This window comes from Dendrobates tinctorius, unplaced genomic scaffold (assembly GCF_039654945.1).
Source record: "Dendrobates tinctorius isolate UK_male_01 unplaced genomic scaffold, ASM3965494v1 ptg000020l, whole genome shotgun sequence".
NCBI classification, from domain to species: Eukaryota; Metazoa; Chordata; class Amphibia; order Anura; family Dendrobatidae; genus Dendrobates; species Dendrobates tinctorius.
The window spans coordinates 4675277-4695026 of record NW_027361688.1 but is presented as its reverse complement, the minus strand read 5'-3'; the positions used below and the strand labels follow the sequence as shown (position 1 = coordinate 4695026).

The window sequence follows — 19750 nt, the reverse complement described above, 5'->3', positions numbered from 1 at the left end:
CACCGGCAAAGGAATAAGGGGAGCCTTAAGAGCAGGCCCCGCCTTACCCACTTTTTGACAGGTGGCACAGGAGCGGCAGTAGTGTGTTACATCTGTCCCCATCTTGGGCCAATAGAAGTGTTGAGACAGCCGTGCCTTTGTTTTGCTGATCCCCAAGTGTCCAGCGAGTGGAATCTCATGGGCAATCCGCAACAACTCAGTTCTGAACTGATAGGGGACGACCAGCTGTCTTTCCCTCAACCACTCCTTTTTAGGATCTCCGGGTACTGTCTCCCGGTACAACCTTCCTCGTTCCCAGAACACCCTCTCCTTATCAGACTTGGAGGTGGGCGTCTCGGCGAGACCTCTCAATTTCTCCAGGCTGGCATCTGAGTGCAGAGCAGCCTGGAACTCCATGCTGGAGGCTGCCAGAAGTGACGTCAGGGTCCCCTTTTTACTGGGACCCTCTGGAACCGGCTCTGGGTTCACCTCTGGTTCAGTCTCTCCTGTAGCAGCAGAGGGTCCAGAAGACAGTGCGTTACCTGCGATCTGGGCACTCTGACTGCGTGTGACAGCTGCTATGTATGCTGTCTCCCTGGGGATTTCTGCAGACCCACCAGCTGGTGCTGCCCTGGGCTCTACCTCCCCATCCACCCCCAACACTTCAGGAGCAGTGCTACTTATGGGCCAGTTACCTTCCTCGGTGGCACTGGTCAGCTGCATGGCATTACCTTCCTCATGGTCCCCATGCACCTCCCCATTTCCTTGAGCACCGTTGCTTACTCCTGCCAGGGGTTCCTCAGCCGTCTCACTCCGCAGAGTGACGGGGCTGAGCACTTCGGTACCTGTGGACACATCTACCGCTTCAAAGAAAGGGTTAACGGGTTCAGTCGGCACAGATACATCAACATCATCATCATCCTTCCTAGGAGAAGAATGGTTATCAGTTTGCTTTGGTACATTCACATCAGCATCAGCATCGTACCTGGGGAAAGAATGGTTGTTAGTTGCATCATTACTCATCAAGGCATTAGCAGGTAACACATTCAGTTTCCCATCATCAACATCATCAGGGTTAACGTTACCCTTATTATCAGTTTGGGGAAGGGTGTCAGGGACATAGTATGCAACCATCCTCCCCAAGTCCGTCCCCAATAAAACATCAGTGGGCAAATTTTCAGACACTCCCACCTCCCTCAACCCGCTCCCGGCACCCCAGTCAAGAAAAACTCGTGCCACTGGCAAGGGACAACGGGTGCCTCCAATCCCGGTGACAGTCAGGGTTTTCCCCTCAACAAACTCTTCAGGGGCCGCCAGTCCAGGACGGATGAGGGTTCGTTCAGCCCCGGTGTCCTTGAGGCCTGTAGCAAGACGGGCCCCCACCTGAACAGGTTGAACGTTGTCGTCAGCCCTCCCAACCACACCTCCCACCAAAAGAACAGAGGCATTGGGCCCGGGGGCCTTGGCTGGGGGGTTCTTCGGCCTGTTCGGACAGGTGTAAAAGAAGTGACCAGGCCGCTGGCAGTGGTGACACAGGCGACTGTCAGTAGCCGGCCTGTTGTTGGCAACAGGGACAGGGCCTCCGGAGGGACGGCTAGCTGGGGCATTGGGGTTGGTTGCTGGCTTACCCCCTTTCCAGCTGGTGGCGACTGGCCTCCGCGTCTCGGGCTTCCGGTTGGCCTCGTGGTTGTCGGCGATCTGCGCCGCTTTGTCCGCGTTCGTTGGTTCGCGGTCCAGGATGAACTGTCGGACCTCAGCTGGGCAGAGATGCAGGAACTGGTCTTTGATCATCAGGTCCCGTAGCTGCTCAAAGGTTTCAACGGACAGTCCATGGATCCACTGGTCAAAGTGGGTCCTGAGTCCTTGCACCACATCACTGTAGCTATCGTGTGGGCCACGTTGGAGGTGTCGGAACTTCTTTCGGTATACCTCAGGTGTCAGCCGGTATTTGGCGATCAGCGCCTGCTTTATGGCGTCATAGTCATCATCGGCTTCTGGCGGAAGAGAAGCAAATGCCTCCAGGGCTTTGCCTTTTAGCCCTGGGGTCAAGTACCTTGCCCATTGGTCTCTAGGCAGCTGGTACTGTCTGCAGGCTTTCTCAAAGGCTCGCAGAAATGTGTCCAAGTCCCCGTCCTTTTCCATCACGGGAAAATGCTCTGGCCGGGGTTTAGGAGTCTGGACGCTGCTGGGCTCACGGCTTCGGGCTGTGAGGGCATTCCCACCCCGCTGGAGTACCTCCAGTTCATGGGCCCTCTGCGCCTGGCGCTCGGCTCTCTCAGCCTCAGCTTGGCGCTCAGCTCTCTCCGCCTGGCGCTCGGCTCGCTGCTCTGCTCTCTCTCGAGCTTGCTGGATCAGCCTCACCCGCCCATCACTGTCTTCGGCGGGGAGTTCGTCCAAGGCCATTTGCAGATAGGGGTCCACCCCGTTCTGGTTGAATGTGGGGCCAGCGCTCAGGAGTGGAGCCTCTGCTGCAGCCCCATTGCAACTTGGGCCAACTTCTGCGCTCGCTGGATTCTGGTCGTTGTCCAGCTGCACTAGAGCCGCGATCATTTGAGCTCTGTTTTTGTTCGTGGCGTCAAGGCCTTGGTACGTGCATAACGCAGCAAGAACTTCCTTTGTCTGCCGGGTGTACCAAGGTTCTCCTTTTGCCGCCATGGTTGCCAAATAAAAGATAGAAAAAGAAAAACGAAGAAACGGGAGGGGGATACTTGCAAGTACACACTAATGTCTCAGGACTAGTAACCACTGAGTCTGTTCTCCAAAACCTATGATGCAGGATTCCCGCAGGAACCGTGCAGGTTTTTAGTGAGAGGAATGATTGCTCAAACCAAATCACTAATGCTCTAGGATTATCCCACCGCGCTGCCACCAATATGTGACGAACAGCCCACCGCCGTTCGTCCACTTACGGGCGACACTAACGGGAGTCCCGCTGCCACCAAAACGCGACGGACAGCGGACCCTGTGTCACCACTATGTCACAGTCCCACCACTGACACGGGTGTATCAGCGGACGGAGGGGCGTGACACAATGCCGGCACACGGCTATCACAGGCGCAGTGGGGCTTATCTTAGTTATCCCAACACTGGCACCATGTGACCAAAAATATCCAGCAAGCTAATCTCGCTCTACAATTTGCCGCAGGGGGAGTTTAATTTGGATGCCCCACCACTGCTATCAATCTTCCAAGTACTGCGGGGATTTATGTATATCCCACTTTCTCAGTTCCACTTTGGAACTCGCAGCTCTCCGGCGCCCCCCTTACCCTCAGGTCAGTCAGGGAACTGCACCTAGGATAATTAGTCGCCGGACGGGCTGCCTGTTGTGAACCGGCAATTAGGCTTCTGCAGTAAGGGAATTATCAATGCTGTGGCTGAAGCCCCTTACTCAGCAATATAAGACCCTTCTAGACTGCCAGCAAGCCGTAATAGCCGTACACAACGCGCTGCCACCAGTCACGGTTACTTAATTCACAGTGTTAAATTAAGAGGGTCCGTGGCAAACCCCTTGAATTAGTAGCGATTATCTATCAAAGGCGTATAGTTCGATTCTTAGAGCATGGAGACAGATCTAAATAGTTTCATTTATTTTCCGAAAGAGGACAGTGATTACAGATAAAAGTTGCTATAAAATTGAGACATAAAATATGTACAGTACAGGTATAAAATAAAAGTGGAGAAAACAAAGAGATTACACTCACAGTTCCATATTGTTCCTTAGGCAGACCATGCGGCTAAGGTGGGTGGAGGCGGAGCTGCACTTCTCCGCTCATTGGGGTCCTTCTAGCACGACGACTTGAGCTGTTCTGAGCTGGTTTGCCCAGGAAATGCCTTATAGACTTTCCTATGTGACATCACAGAGAGGTGCATTCTGGGTTGATCCCACCTCTCTTATCCAAGTTATGTTTTGGCTACAAAACTTAGATTAGCTATAACTTTATGGGAGAAGCTGGTATGGACTCATCAGTGGTATCATGTTTCCCAGCGTAATGAGCCCATCAAGAAAACATCAAACATCTATGCGATATGACCGTCCATTTGGGCGCAAATCCTATCTCATGTTCTGGACAGGGTAGAACTTCGAAACATACGCGGTCTCGAAGCTGGGACCGCTCAGGTTACAAAAATATGATTTTCATATCTCTAGGGTATTTGGTTCTTATGGTATAGTCTCTCATAGTTTTATTCGTTTCAAACAAAGAAGTTTTTCCCGCTCTGAAGAGGAGAGAAGGCAAATGGTGTGAGGAAGATGGTCTAGCTAATTAACATTCCTGCTCTTCCAGAGGAAGTGGCAGGGTTGATAAAACCTGGGGGGAAGGAATTCCTACTACTGAGAGTTTACAATGTCCTAGGATGGAGGATTTGTTAGCACATTGCAACAGAAAACATATCTTGCAGACATGGTACATCACAAGGTCCAGGTCCAAATTTTCCACAGTGTCCCATCATACTTTAGTTATACTACTGCTTTGGGGTCCATGATTGCGTCACCGTTTGGGCCAATTCGAGGATCCTCTGTCGGCCACGTCTGACATGGAGCATTGACTCTGGCAGTGCAGAAGCAAATTAATTATCCATGAAACATTATTTTTTGCCCTTTTTGTGAATTTTTCTCATTGATTTTGCACCAGGATTAATGGAGAATCGCCATCTAATTAGAGGACTGATATCAATGATCCTCTGAGGAGCGCAACATTATTATGTAATCATGGTAGCTCTGATTTTGATGGTTTAATCAGTGGGTGGATTAATCCACAGACGAAATAATTGAGAGCGCAGAACTGCTTAACTCTTTAACGACTGGCTTAGCCCTGATAGTCCGTCGGTACAATTACGGATCCTTTCCGATCTTAATTAGAGATCTTTGACTTATGGAGACCAGGTGACTTTCCAGAAGGAAAGAGGTAGCTCCCCTGAACTTCAATGTCTGACCATAACCAGACAAGGTTTGGTTGACTTCTAAAAGGGTCAAACATTAACTTACAGAGTAACTACCTCCAATACGTTGAAAGGCAAAGATGGTAGTCTTTCTTTCCCGGAGAGAACCATCCTGGATGTTAAGAGTCAGCATTGATCCAACCCAAACAATCATAGAGAAGATGCCTTCACTGCAAATATCAAAACGGTGTTGATGTCTAAAAAGTCCAACAAGTCTTTCCTATCCCTGCACTGAAGTCCATTTATTTATATATGGAGGGTGGGCCCCCCGGAATCTTGTCCTCTCTCTAGAGAACCAACCAAGAGACCCCATTAAGCATTGTTAGATAGCGGCGTCTTCGCTTAGGGGAGTCTATGAATGAGAGGACACATCTGGTCCATGTAATACAGCATACTGATTTTGACTTTGTTTGCTGCAATACTTCATTTCTCCTGTGGTGGTGCTGCAGGGAAATTGAATACTTGCTTTTTAATTTTGCAGTTGATCACAGCTGATCATTAAAAGCAGCTGTCCTCATTTTTATGGGACTTTTTTTATCTACAAAAATGGATGTATTGGGGCCGAAAAATCATTTTTGCAATTGGGTTTCATTAAGCTTTTTGCACCGTTTGTCATTTATTGGCTCTTTGTTTCCCGGCACATTCAACTTTGATGTGGTCTGTGGTCATTCAATCAGCTGATAGGAGATGAGAAAAAAAACAGATAAGAGTTACACCCTCCTTAACAGATCATCATAGCGTGTGACTGACGGACTCGCAGCACCCAGCCTAAAGAAAGCAAATTTTTAATGAAACCCAACAGCAAAGAAAAAGAGTTTTTGTCCCAAATACAGGCATATAAGTAAACAAAAATGTCCCCAAAGGGTGGACAGCCCCTTTAAATCACCCAAAAAGTTGCTAATTTCGTAATTCCGGAATTTTTTGTGAATCCAGCGCTGGCCCTTTAATTTGCTGCACACTATTGACATATCTGCTTGAATAATATATGTGAGGTCGTCATGAATATTTATGAGGTGGTTGCCCCCGTTCATCAATCCTGATGCCGCGAGTTGCTCCACCATCATGAAGTGGTGTCTAATGTGATGTTATTATGTATAGAGTAATCTATATGGTACTGACTGTAGAGTCACTGGCCGAACCTTGTGCAGGATATCATGGCGCCTGAAATATAGAAATGTCTCAGAGATTTAGAATTATGCTCCATTACACATAGATCCCCACTGACCAAAATCACATTCATGGGGTGTAGGAGATGTGTAGAGGGGGTGTAGTCTGAAAGGGGGTACATGATATGTGCTATGGGCGTGGTCTGAAAGGGGGTACATAATATGTGTGATGGGTGTGGTCAGAAAGGGGTGTGGAAAATGTGTGACGGGTGTGGTCTGAAAGGGGTGTGGAAATGTGTGGTGGGTGTGGTCTGAAAAGGGGTGTGGAAGACATATGAGGGGGCGTGGTCTGAAAGGGGTGTGAAATAAATATGAGGGGGTGTGGTGTGAAAGGAGTGTGGAAGATGTGTGTGATCTGACAGGGGGTGTGGAATATGTGTGGAGGGCGTGGTCTGGAAGAAGGAGTGGAAGATGTGTGTCGAGTGTAGTCTGGAAGAAGAAGTGGAAGATGTGTGTTGGGTGTGGTCTGGAAGAAGAAGTGGAAGATGTGTGTTGGGTATTGGTCTGGAAGAAGAAGTGGAAGATGTGTGTCAGGTGTAGTCTGAAAGATGTGAAAGATGTGTGTTGGGTTTTGGTCTGGAAGAAAAAGTGGAAGATGTGTGTCGAGTGTAGTCTGGAAGAAGAAGTGGAAGATGTGTGTTGGGTGTAGTCTCGAAGAAGTGGAAGATGTGTGTTTGGTGTGGTCTGGAAGAAGATGTGGAAGATGTGTGTTGGGTGTAGTCAGAAAGAAGAAGTGGAAGATGTGTGTTGGGTGTAGTCAGAAAGAAGAAGTGGAAGATGTGTGTTGGGTGTGGTCTGGAAGAAGGAGTGGAAGATGTGTGTTGGGTGTGGTCTGGAAGAAGAAGTGGAAGATGTGTGTTGGGTGTAATATTGAAGAAGGAGTGGAAGTTTTGTGTTGGGTGTAGTCTGAAAGAGGTGGAAGATGTGTGTCAGGTGTAGTCTGAAAGATGTGGAAGATGTGTGTTGGGTATTGGTCTGGAAGAAGAAGTGGAAGATGTCTGTCGAGTGTAGTCTGGAAGAAGGAGTGGAAGATGTGTGTTGGGTGTGGTCTGAAAGAAGAAGTGGAAGATGTGTGTTGGGTGTGGTCTGAAAGAACAAGTGGAAGATGTGTGTTGGGTGTGGTCTGGAAGAAGGAGTGGAAGATGTGTGTTGGGTGTGGTCTGAAAGAAGAAGTGGAAGATGTGTGTTGGGTGTGGTCTGGAAGAAGGAGTGGAAGATGTGTGTTGGGTGTGGTCTGAAAGAAGAAGTGGAAGATGTGTGTTGGTTGTAGTCTGGAAGAAGAAGTGGAAGATGTGTGTTGGGTGTGGTCTGAAAGAAGAAGTGGAAGATGTGTGTTGGTTGTAGTCTGGAAGAAGATGTGGAAGATGTGTGTTGGGTGTGTTCTGGAAGAAGATGTGGAAGATGTGTGTTGGTTGTAGTCTGGAAGAAGATGTGGAAGATGTGTGTTGGGTGTAGTCTGGAAGAAGGAGTGGAAGATGTGTGTTGGGTGTAGTCTGAAAGATGTGGAAGATGTGTGTTGGGTGTGGTCTGGAAGAAGAAGTGGAAGATGTGTGTTGGGTGTAGTCTGAAAGATGTGGAAGATGTGTGTTGGGTGTGGTCTGGAAGAAGAAGTGGAAGATGTGTGTTGGGTGTGGTCTGAAAGAAGAAGTGGAAGATGTGTGTTGGTTGTAGTCTGGAAGAAGATGTGGAAGATGTGTGTTGGGTGTGTTCTGGAAGAAGATGTGGAAGATGTGTGTTGGTTGTAGTCTGGAAGAAGATGTGGAAGATGTGTGTTGGGTGTAGTCTGGAAGAAGGAGTGGAAGATGTGTGTTGGGTGTAGTCTGAAAGATGTGGAAGATGTGTGTTGGGTGTGGTCTGGAAGAAGAAGTGGAAGATGTGTGTTGGGTGTAGTCTGAAAGATGTGGAAGATGTGTGTTGGGTGTGGTCTGGAAGAAGATGTGGAAGATGTGTGTTGGGTGTGTTCTGGAAGAAGATGTGGAAGATGTGTGTTGGTTGTAGTCTGGAAGAAGATGTGGAAGATGTGTGTTGGGTGTAGTCTGGAAGAAGGAGTGGAAGATGTGTGTTGGGTGTAGTCTGAAAGATGTGGAAGATGTGTGTTGGGTGTGGTCTGGAAGAAGAAGTGGAAGATGTGTGTTGGGTGTGGTCTGGAAGAAGGAGTGGAAGATGTGTGTTGGGTGTAGTCTGAAAGATGTGGAAGATGTGTGTTGGGTGTGGTCTGGAAGAAGATGTGGAAGATGTGTGTTGGGTGTGGTCTGGAAGAAGAAGTGGAAGATGTGTGTTGGGTGTAGTCTGGAAGAAGGAGTGGAAGATGTGTGTTGGGTGTAGTCTGAAAGATGTGGAAGATGTGTGTTGGGTGTGGTCTGGAAGAAGATGTGGAAGATGTGTGTTGGGTGTGGTCTGGAAGAAGGAGTGGAAGATGTGTGTTGGGTGTAGTCTGAAAGATGTGGAAGATGTGTGTTGGGTGTGGTCTGGAAGAAGAAGTGGAAGATGTGTGTTGGATATTGGTCTGGAAGAAGAAGTGGAAGATGTGTGTCGGGTGTAGTCTGAAAGATGTGGAAGATGTGTGTTGGGTAATGGTCTGGAAGAAGAAGTGGAAGATGTGTGTCGGGTGTGGTTTGGAAGAAGTGCAGTGGTGGTTCAGCTTATCGGGAGCTGGCTGTGTGCAGTGGAGCTGCAGCTGAATGCTGATCTAGAGCCTCGCTTTGCTGCTTGGGGCATTGCAGCAGAAAAAGCTAAGTTTTGTTTTTTAGTTTATTTAACCCCGAGGTGTCTGTATTATCTTTCCTTTTGTGTTTTTGGTGCAGTTCACTTTTTTCCCTGTCTCACCTCCTGGGGAGGGGGTTGGGGGTTATCTCAGGGCTAAACAGGAGATAGGGACAGGTCAGAGACTTGGGCCTCACTACCATCAAGTGTACCTCCAAGTTAAGGAAAGTCAGGGCACCCCCTTAGCCTGAGGAGCAGTGCAGGGGCCCAGGTTCCTCGTTCCCTGTTTTCCCACAACTGCCCCGTGACACGTGTCCGTGGGAGTCGGAATCGATAGTTGTAATACATTGAACCTTCCTAAAGAGTTGCTTTTCCATTATGACCCCCTAGAAAGGGGTCTATAAGACCCCCGGCCTGCGCTGTACACACCCTCACTCACACAATCGATTTGTATATTTTTTAATAATACAATATCTCAACCTAAGTGGATCAAATTGTGAAAAAATAAATAAAAATTACCGCCCTGATGTACTAATGCTCCATTACGAAAAGCATCTGCATCGATTCCCCCCGGTGCTTTCTATGCCGCCGCTGCCTAAATGCACTGAGATGATCCATCAGCTGGAGCGCGTCGCAGTTCACTTGTGTTCATTTCCTTATCGTATTGATTTTATTTTAAATGACCCCGGATGATGTGACGCACGAACTCCCGGCCTCCATCTTTAATGCAGATACATATTAATGCACCGCAGATAAGACCTGACAATTATATTAATAGAGATAGTGCATGACAGTGATCATTAAGGGTAGGAGGTCCGGCTGATAAGTACAGACCTTTGGCAAACGGTTATAAATCACGTCCTGGGACAGGGGATGGGTTCAACTTCTGCAAAAAAAATTATCATTGTACTGGCTTTGGTATACTCTACTCCGGAGACCAACGCTAAAAAACCCAAATACCCTCCTGTCTAAACCAACTTGGCATTTATATGCTTTTTTTCACAATATATAGTAATGCAAAAAGTTAAATTTGTGAAAAGTGGAAAAGGATATGCAAATACTTTCTTTTCTACCTCTAGTGACTGACTCATGTGTCACTGAGACAGCTTATTAAAGGGAATCTTCCAGCAGGTTTTAGTTATGTAATCTTATATAGGAGCTGACATCCTGAATCCAGCGATGTATCACTTACTAGGCTGTTTTTATACAATCAGTGTTTTATCAGCAGGAGATTATCACTATAGGACTAGATTTATCATGCCTCCTAGTCCAACCACATCCCCACTCAGCATTCTTAGCTCTGAATTTGAGAAAACTGTGATTTGTATCAAAATGCCAGCAAGCAGCCCAGCAAGTAATACATTGCTGGAATCAGGGTCTCAGCGCCTACATCAGGATGCTCTCAGATTACATAGAAAAATCTGCTGAAAGATTCCCTTTAATTATTTATTTCAACTGATATACAGCTTTAATAGCCTTCATTACAAGATAATGGCCCCTAGGACACTGCTGTGAAGGTAAAGAGGGGTGGTCCTGTTAAAGCGGTTGTCCTGTAAAAACAAGTAGTCCCCTAACCTATAGGTTTCTGTGCTGTGGGAGGGAGGAGGAACAGTTTCCATTACCGATCACCAATATCCAATAGTGAGATGCTGCGATTTTCTTTTATACTCTAGTTGGTTTTATATATATATATATATATATATATATATATACAGTTGTGCTCAAAAGTTTACACACCCCAGTAGAATTTTTGCTTTCTTGGCCCCTTTTTCAGAGAATATGAGTGATAACACCAAAACCTTCAAGTGCCTCCTTATTGTGCATCTTGACACAGCCATGCCGTTAGTTTTCAGAGAGTCCAGTATTTCAGCTGATGTTATTTGTGGGTTTTTCTTTGCATCCTGAATACTTTTCACGGTCAGGTAGACCAAAAGTTTTGTTGGTGTACCTGACCGTGGTTTTGTTTTTACAGAGCCCCTGATTTTCCATTTGTTAATCACAGTTTGAACGCTGCTGACTGCCATTATCAATTCCTAGGATATCTTTTTGTATCCCTTTCCTGTTTTAAACAGCTCAACTACCTTTTCCCGTAGATCCATTGACAATTATTTTGCTTTCCCCATGACTTACAATCCAGAAACGTCAGTGGCTGGATGAAAGCTGCAAGAGTCTGTCTGGATCCCAGAAACTCACTCAGTGTTTATGCACACACACTGATTACAAGCAAACAGGCCACAGGTGAGGATGTTACCTTTAGTAGCCATTCAAGTCAACTTCTGCGTGTGTTATCAGGCCAAAATCATCAGGGTATGTAAACTTTTGATCAGGGTCATTTGGATGTTTTGGGTTGTCATTATGATTTAAAGCGAGAACACAGTAGTTTGACAATAAATGGCTTCACCCAACCAATAACCATGAGTGGAGAAAAAGTTTTGGTGTTATCATTCACATTCCCTGAAAAAAGGCAAAGAAAGCAAAAATTCTGCCGGGTATGTAAACTTTTGAGCACAACTGTATATATAATATCTAATATACAGTATAACACTATATAATAGCTAATATCCTCTCATGTAAAATCTATGACATTTTTTGGAGGAGCAATCAAAAATCGTTCCAGTCTGCTCTGAGATCCATCATAAAATGTCAAGTCTGGATCTAATTTTGATTTGACAGAACTAAGGTTACAATCTGAATTATTGGTTTCGTTCTTGAACTATTGCACCTATAAATAATAAAATACGAGATTGAAATTCATTTCCCCGCAATTGTCCCGTGGTTTTGAAGGTCTTATTCCACTTTGCAGTATATTATGTACAGATAAGGAACATGCCGTTCAACAAACTCATGTTTCTTTTTTTTTCTTTTTTAATTACGACCATTAATTTTTTTTATGTTTTAGGAAAAAGACGGTATTTCGAAGAGATTTCCATCTTCAGATCTTGTGTTTTCTTACTTACACTGGAATCATAGAATCGTAGAGTTGGAAGGGACCTCCTGGGCCATCTGGTCCAACCCCCTGCTCAAAGGAGGATTCGCTAAATTATCCAAGACAGATGTCTGTCCAGCCTCTGTTTGAAGACTTCCATTGAAGGAGAACTCACCACTTCTCGTGGCAGCCTGTTCCACTCATTGATCACTCTAACTGTTAAAAAGTTTTTTCTAATATCTAATCTGTGTCTCCTCCCATTCAGTTTCATCCCATTGCTTCTAGTCTTTCCTTGTGCAAATGAGAATAAAGATGATCCTTCTACAATGTGACAGCCCTTTAGATATTTGTAGACAGCTATTAAGTCTCCTCTCAGTCTTCTCTTTTGCAAACTAAACATTCCCAAATCCTGCAACCATTCCTCATAAGACAGGGTTTGCAGACCGGTCACCATTCTGGTCGCTCTTTTCTGAACTTGCTCCAGTTTGTTGATGTCTTTTTTAAAATGTGGTGCCCAAAACTGGACACAATATTCCAGATGAGGTCTGACCAAAGAGGAGTAGAGGGCAATAATGACTTCACGTGATCTAGACTGTATGCTTCTGTTAATATATCCTAGAATTGCATTTGCATAGGAGTCACACTATGTTTCGACATTTACGCCCATGACCCTGTGTATAGAGCATAGAACACAAATAAAGCTCAATCAGTGCATAATGACAAGAAATGCAACTTTCTAATATACTTTTGATTCTCTTTCTAACTGTCACGCTCGCGCCTTGGCTGAATGGCGCAAGCCGGGGGGTTGTGTCCCCACTGTGCCACAAACCAGACTACCCTGGAAGGGGCGTAACTACGACAGCTACCTCGGTCTTCACTGGAGCCTCTGATGGTGAGGACAGGCTTGTGCGGCAGGTAGCTGTCGGGTGCCACTCCAGGGTGGTGTCTGGCTGTGGCTGCTGATCCCACTCGGGGACAAGTCACTTGGACAGGTGTGACTAACAGGCAGGCTGAGACACTGGGCAAGCGGGCACGGCTTGGAGACACTGGGCAAGCGGGCACGGCTTGGAGACACAGGACAGGCGGGCACAGCTTGGAGACACAGGACAGGCGGGCACGGCTTGGAGACACAGGACAGGTAGGTGACGGCTTGAGACACAGGGCAAGCAGGAGTGGTATATGAGAGAACAGGTTTGGACCTGCACACACAGGAGGTGCAGGTATGGATATAGGCAGGAAGGAGTGGAATATGAAGGAACAGGTTTGGACCTGTTCACACAGGAGGTGCAGGTAGGCGGAGCCGCAGGATTGCGGAGTAGGCAGAGCCGCAGGATTGCGGAGTAGGCAGAGCCGCAGGAGTGCGGAGTAGGCAGAGCCGCAGGAGTGCGGAGTAGGCAGAGCCGCAGGAGTGCGGAGTAGGCAGAGCCGCAGGAGTGCGGAGTAGGCGGAGCGGCTAGGGAGCTGAGCAGGCGGAGCGGCTAGGGAGCCGAGCAGGCGGAGTGGCTAGGGAGCCGAGCAGGTGGAGCGGCTAGGTAGCCGAGCAGGCAGAGCTGCAAGAGAGCAGAGCTGCAAGAGAGCAGAGCTGCAAGGGAGCAGAGCAGGCAGAGCTGCGAGGGAGCAGAGCAGGCAGAGTTGCAAGGGAGCAGATGCACAGACAGGGAGAACACAAGGAAAGACACAGCAGGGAAGGAAGCCACAGAGAGGAGAAAGGGAGACTGAGGTAGGACAGAGTACAGACAAGGTACTGGGACCAAGACTCAAGGGCCAGGATATTCAGCCTCCTGGCAGGCAGGCAGAGAACACAAAGCAAGGCTAAGAGTATTCCTACAGAGAAGGAGATACACAGGACAGGGCCTGGCTTCCTCAGCAGCAAGATACTAAGTATAGACATTGCACAGGCATTGTTTCAGTGGGTGTGGCGGAACTAAATAGTCAAGGGCTCTAGGTGATTGGTCAGGGACAGAATAGACAGGTGCACCCTGACTGCATAAGAACCAGAGAGTTCTGGCGCCGCCCCCCTATACACACATAGCCAGGAAACATACAGAAGAGCAGAGGCACAGAGCACAGGACTGGCAATAGACAGAATTCACAGCATGACCCGGAGCAGTGAGTAAGTTGATGTGCGGGGGATGGGAGGCCATGCAGTGACGCCAGCAGGGTTGTTACACTAACTTTTTTCAAGATCAGTTGTAACCACCAAGTGTCTGTGCCAATAGATTGTAACCACCAAGCGTCTGTGCCAATAGATTGTAACCACCAAGTGTCTGTGCTAATAGATTGTAACCACCAAGTGTCTGTGCTAATAGATTGTAACCACCAAGTGTCTGTGCCAATAGATTGTAACCACCAAGTGTCTGTGCCAATAGGTTGTAACCACCAAGCGTCTGTGCCGATAGATTGTAACCACCAAGCGTCTGTGCCAATAGATTGTAACCACCAAGTGTCTGTGCCAATAGATTGTAACCATCAAGTGTCTGTGCCAATAGACTGTAACCACCAAGTGTCTGTGCTAATAGATTGTAACCACCAAGTGTCTGTGCCAATAGATTGTAACCACCAAGCGTCTGTGCCAATAGATTGTAACCACCAAGTGTCTGTGCTAATAGATTGTAACCACCAAGTGTCTGTGCTAATAGATTGTAACCACCAAGTGTCTGTGCCAATAGGTTGTAACCACCAAGTGTCTGTGCCAATAGGTTGTAACCACCAAGCGTCTGTGCCGATAGATTGTAACCACCAAGTGTCTGTGCCGATAGATTGTAACCACCAAGTGTCTGTGCCAATAGATTGTAACCATCAAGTGTCTGTGCCAATAGACTGTAACCACCAAGTGTCTGTGCCAATAGGTTGTAACCACCAAGTGTCTGTGCCAATAGATTGTAACCACCAAGTGTCTGTGCTAATAGATTGTAACCACCAAGTGTCTGTGCCAATAGACTGTAACCACCAAGTGTCTGTGCCAATAGATTGTAACCATCAAGTGTCTGTGCCAATAGATTGTAACCATCAAGTGTCTATGCCAATAGGTTGTAACCACCAAGTGTCTGTGCCAATAGATTGTAACCATCAAGTGTCTGTGCCAATAGGTTGTAACCACCAAGTGTCTGTGCCAATAGATTGTAACCACCAAGTGTCTGTGCTAATAGATTGTATCCATCAAGTGTCTGTGCTAATAGATTGTAACCAAGTGTCTGTGACAATATATTGTAACCACCAAGTGTCTGTGCCAATAGGTTGTAACCACCAAGTGTCTGTGCTAATAGATTGTAACCACCAAGTGTCTGTGCCAATAGATTGTAACCACCAAGTGTCTGTGCTAATACATTGTATCCATCAAGTGTCTGTGCTAATAGATTGTAACCAAGTGTCTGTGACAATATATTGTAACCACCAAGTGTCTGTGCTAATAGATTGTAACCACCAAGTGTCTGTGCTAATAGATTGTATCCATCAAGTGTCTGTGCCAATAGGTTGTAACCAAGTGTCTGTGACAATATATTGTAACCACCAAGTGTCTGTGCCAATAGACTGTAACCACCAAGTGTCTTTGCTAATAGATTGTAACCACCAAGTGTCTGTGCCAATAGATTGTAACCACAAAGCATCTGTGCCAATAGATTGTAACCAACAAGTGTCTGTGCTAATAGATTGTAACCACCAAGTGTCTGTGCTAATAGATTGTATCCATCAAGTGTCTGTGCTAATAGATTGTAACCACCAAGTGTCTGTGCTAATAAATTGTAACCACCAAGTGTCTGTGCTAATAGATTGTATCCATCAAGTGTCTGTGCTAATAGATTGTAACCACCAAGCGTCTGTGCTAATAGATTGTATCCATCAAGTGTCTGTGCTAATAGATTGTAACCACCAAGTGTCTGTGCTAATAGATTGTAACCACCAAGCGTCTGTGCTAATAGATTGTAACCACCAAGCGTCTGTGCTAATAGATTGAATCCATCAAGTGTCTGTGCTAATAGATTGTATCCATCAAGTGTCTGTGCTAATAGATTGTAACCACCAAGTGTCTGTGCTAATAGATTGTAACCACCAAGTGTCTGTGCTAATAGATTGAATCCATCAAGTGTCTGTGCTAATAGATTGTAACCACCAAGCGTCTGTGCTTATAGATTGAATCCATCAAGTGTCTGTGCTAATAGATTGTAACCACCAAGTGTCTGTGCTAATAGATTGTATCCATCAAGTGTCTGTGCTAATAGATTGTAACCACCAAGCGTCTGTGCTAATAGATTGAATCCATCAAGTGTCTGTGCTAATAGATTGTAACCACCAAGTGTCTGTGCCAATAGATTGTAACCATCAAGTGTCTGTGCCAATCGATTGTAACCATCAAGTGTCTGTGCCAATAGACTGTAACCACCAAGTGTCTGTGCTAATAGATTGTAACCACTAAGTGCCTGTGCTAATAGATTGTAACCACCAACTGTATATACCAACAGATCTAACCAACAAGTGTCTGTACCAATAGGTTGTAACAAACAAGTGTCTGTGCTAATAGATTATAACCACCAAGTGTCTGTGCTAATAGATTATAACCACCAAGTGTATGTGCCAATCGATTGTAACCAACAAGTGTCTTCGACAATAGACTTTAACTTCCTAGGATCTTCGCAAATATACTGCAACTACCATTCATCTGCGCCAATTGATTGCAACCACCAAGCCTCTGCTTCATTAGACTGCAGCCATTAAGCATCTGCACCAATAGACTGTAATCCGCAATCCTCTATAAGATATACTGTGACCAACAAGCGTATGTGCCATTTACTGTATCCTCCATCTTCTGTACAATACACTGTGTCCACCAAGTCTATATTCCATTTACTGTAACCAAAAGTCTGCGTCTCAGATTGTAACCACCAAGCTGCTCAAAAGTATACTGTAACCACCAAGTGTCTCTGCCATTTACTATAACCACCAAGCAGCTGTGCTAATATACTGTAACCACCAAGGTGCTTTCACTCTCACTGTAAATGCCAAGCGTCTGTGCTAATAGACTGTAACTATCAAGCTTCTATAAGATGTACTGTAACTAACAAGCGTATGTGCCATTTACTATAACCTTCAAGCTTCTGTACAACATACTGTAACTACCAAGCGTCTCTACCATCTACTGGAACCAGTGTACTTTGCATAGTGATACGTCTGCCTCATTTGGTGCACCATTCTCAAGAGGGGTACTCTGATAAGGTAAAAAGTCAATACACCAAAAACACACGCCTTCCCATACAACTGCAGCAAGCTCAGCTAAGTTGTGGGAAGCATTAGGTCAATAGAACGCTCACATTCATTAACAGCTTGCAGAGATCTTTACTCTAGTCTTTCGATCAAGGTTCATAGTTATGCATGGTTGGAGCTTAATTTTTTTTTAACTCCAGAGTTGTAAATTCTCTGCATACACTTCCTGCAGCCACCACTAGAGGGAGCACACTGCATACTAATAATACATTGAACTCAGTATGCAATTTGCTCCTAAGCTCCCTCTAGTGGTGGCTGCAGGTAGACAAATCTTTTTTTTCTATTCCACCTGATGACTTACGAACACCTGAAAAGATTTTTTTCCTTCTCAACTTGTCAAAAGATGGATTCGTATTTACCTCTCCTTAAATACAGATCTCAGCGCCGCTTTTCCATGAAAAATAACCGGAGGGAATTGATGTTGATTTCTTTTTTTTTTCCATGAGTTTATAGACAGATGGTGTGGGCAATCACACAACGGATCAGCAAAACCTACAAGCAAGGAAAAAATTCAAAAACATTCCGAAAGATGATAGCATTACGAAGCGTTGCAGATCTCAGTCCGGGGCCACGCGTTCGCCATGTTACATTGATATTCTCACCTATTCCCTCTGTGTCTTCTCTGCTCCAGAAAAGAAGAATCTGCTTGTTTTATTCTCTCACGTCTCGCACGGCAGCACTGACACATCTCGACCTACATAAACACCATGAATATTTCACACCAACTGGGATTTTCAGAAAAAAAACTCAAAAGCCGGAGAAAAATGCTTCCCTCTTAGGTGTGAAGACTGCAGATTGACAGGTGTTTTACGCCTTTGTTTTTTCTTAAAGGGGAAAATCGATTATAGACGAGGGTTTACATTTCAATGGTCGATTGTCTCCTTGCTTGACTTCATGCAAGGGATAGCATGAGATCACTGTGGCAAGTGTTCACATCATGTTCGCATATCCAGAAACTGATTTGGCAAGGGATCTAGTGGGTAATTGCTAGGTGAGAGTCACGAGTGGGTCACGTCCACTTGGGAGATCGGGGGTTAGAAGATCACTAAGTATTGTGAATCACAGATCTTCCATTTAGCCTGTATGTGTCCCATATTAAATGGATTTGGTTTCCTTTGCTGCTTAAGAGGTTAACAACCCTTTCTATTCTGGTCAGAAACTTTCATCTCCATTTCAGCTGCTTCTGATCACTACCTCTCCCTATAAAACTTGGCCAGACCCTCTCTGAATTGCCAGTGAAGGCTTTGCTTCCCATGTCCTTGGAGACGCTGCATGCTTTTTTTGGGTGTATGCTTTCCTCTTTGTCCTATTCCCACTTTTTTGGTATATTCTTATCCTTCCCTTTGGTGAGTGTTTGAATGTTTGCTGTTTTCTGTTATCCCTGTTTTGTCTTTGTGTCTTGTTTACCTTACATTTCTGTCCCAGGCCTCATGGGATGGGGAAGGGACAGATCTGGGTTAACAGAAGCACAGTAAGGTTGGAGACTTGGGCCTCTCTACCTTCAAGAGTACCCCCGGGACAGGGATAGTTAGGGTCCCAGTTCCAGGGACAGTTTTAGGCCCCCCTTCCTTACTGAAAACACACAGCATGATACTGAGTTTGCTGTATTTTTTATTTTTTTCACACCAGGCTTGGTGATTTTTCAAATTTAAATTTCTTTGAGATGGCCACACTGCTATGCTTGTCAACACCTATTCATTTCAAGCTCCCCATACATATTTGATACAGCAAAGCCTGCATGTTTTCCCAATGGGGAGAGATGAATTATCCACTGCCAGACTCCTCTGGGGGATGGCTTATCTTCCTTGAGAACAAAAGGGGTGGGGCATGTTGAGATTTCTCCACCAACAACTACCATGTAGGGAGAATCTGGGACATCATCATGGTTAGATACTTGACCATTATTATTTTAATTGGTATGACCACCTATACTAAAAGAAATCCGCCTATAAGGAGCTACTAAGCTCCACCCCTGCAGAGCAAGATTTAGAAACTGATTGGAAGCAGTGGATCTTGGGAAATTAATCACTTCTTGATAGAATGGTCCCTTGATTGTAAGTTAATCATGCAGGATACTGCTGCTGGGATCTTTAAGTCACCAAATGCTATGGTCACCTTTAACAATGGGCCCTTAGGCACCTGCCTAATTCCCAGTCTGTACCTGAATGATGACATAAAATGTTTCTACCAATCTCCTGTGAATCTTCAAGGAAGGTTACTAGCTTGATAACGCATTGGAGAGGCAAAGACTGGGATGTGGAGACATGGAAGGGAGGAGAATAGTTGTTCAGGGGTATATATCCTATAAAGGGAGCATTGCTGCTGTCCAAAATGTCACTGGTTCATTGAATGGGACTTATACTGTATATACAGCAGCGAGGGAATAGGTTTCTGCTGCAGCACGCTGCCTCTCTGCTCAGGAGAGATACACAGATACTCCCATGCAGTTCTGCACTACCTGTATGCAGTGTTATGGACAGAGCTCCCCCTAGTGGTACCTAAACTCAGACAGAATTATGTCATTTGTCCAGTTACAACAAGTAACAGAGCTTCTCTACACAGAAGAACCAAGAAGCAGAATGGATTTGGTCTGTGCGGAGTTTCTGCGGCAAACTTCTCTGCACTGATTTTATGCTGCTTATTCCTACCTTCAGCTCTTGCAGCCGCCCCTTGGGATTTATGGCGATCATTTGGTTCCTGATTTCAATGAGCTAATGAGGTTATCACCTTAACGAGCTGCTATGAAAATCTATTTTCCATGAGATAACGCGCAGGTTAC

General features: G+C 45.8%; 2 long non-coding RNA genes across 2 annotated transcripts in view; one reads left to right on the top strand and one right to left on the bottom strand.

Annotated features, from left to right (window-relative positions):
* LOC141083318 (uncharacterized) overlaps positions 1–12039 on the top strand; it is a 117575-nt gene extending 105536 nt beyond the window's left edge. The window contains exon 2 of the long non-coding RNA XR_012230683.1: positions 11686–12039. This is a non-coding gene — a long non-coding RNA (uncharacterized lncRNA). The remainder of the gene's footprint in view (positions 1–11685) is intronic.
* A 53-nt stretch (positions 12040–12092) lies between these two features.
* LOC141083319 (uncharacterized) lies at positions 12093–17640 on the bottom strand. Its single transcript, XR_012230684.1, has 3 exons — positions 17574–17640; positions 17331–17463; positions 12093–12383 (listed from the first exon to the last, which is right to left on the bottom strand). It is a non-coding gene; the product is annotated as an uncharacterized lncRNA (long non-coding RNA).
* Positions 17641–19750: the final 2110 nt, after the last annotated feature.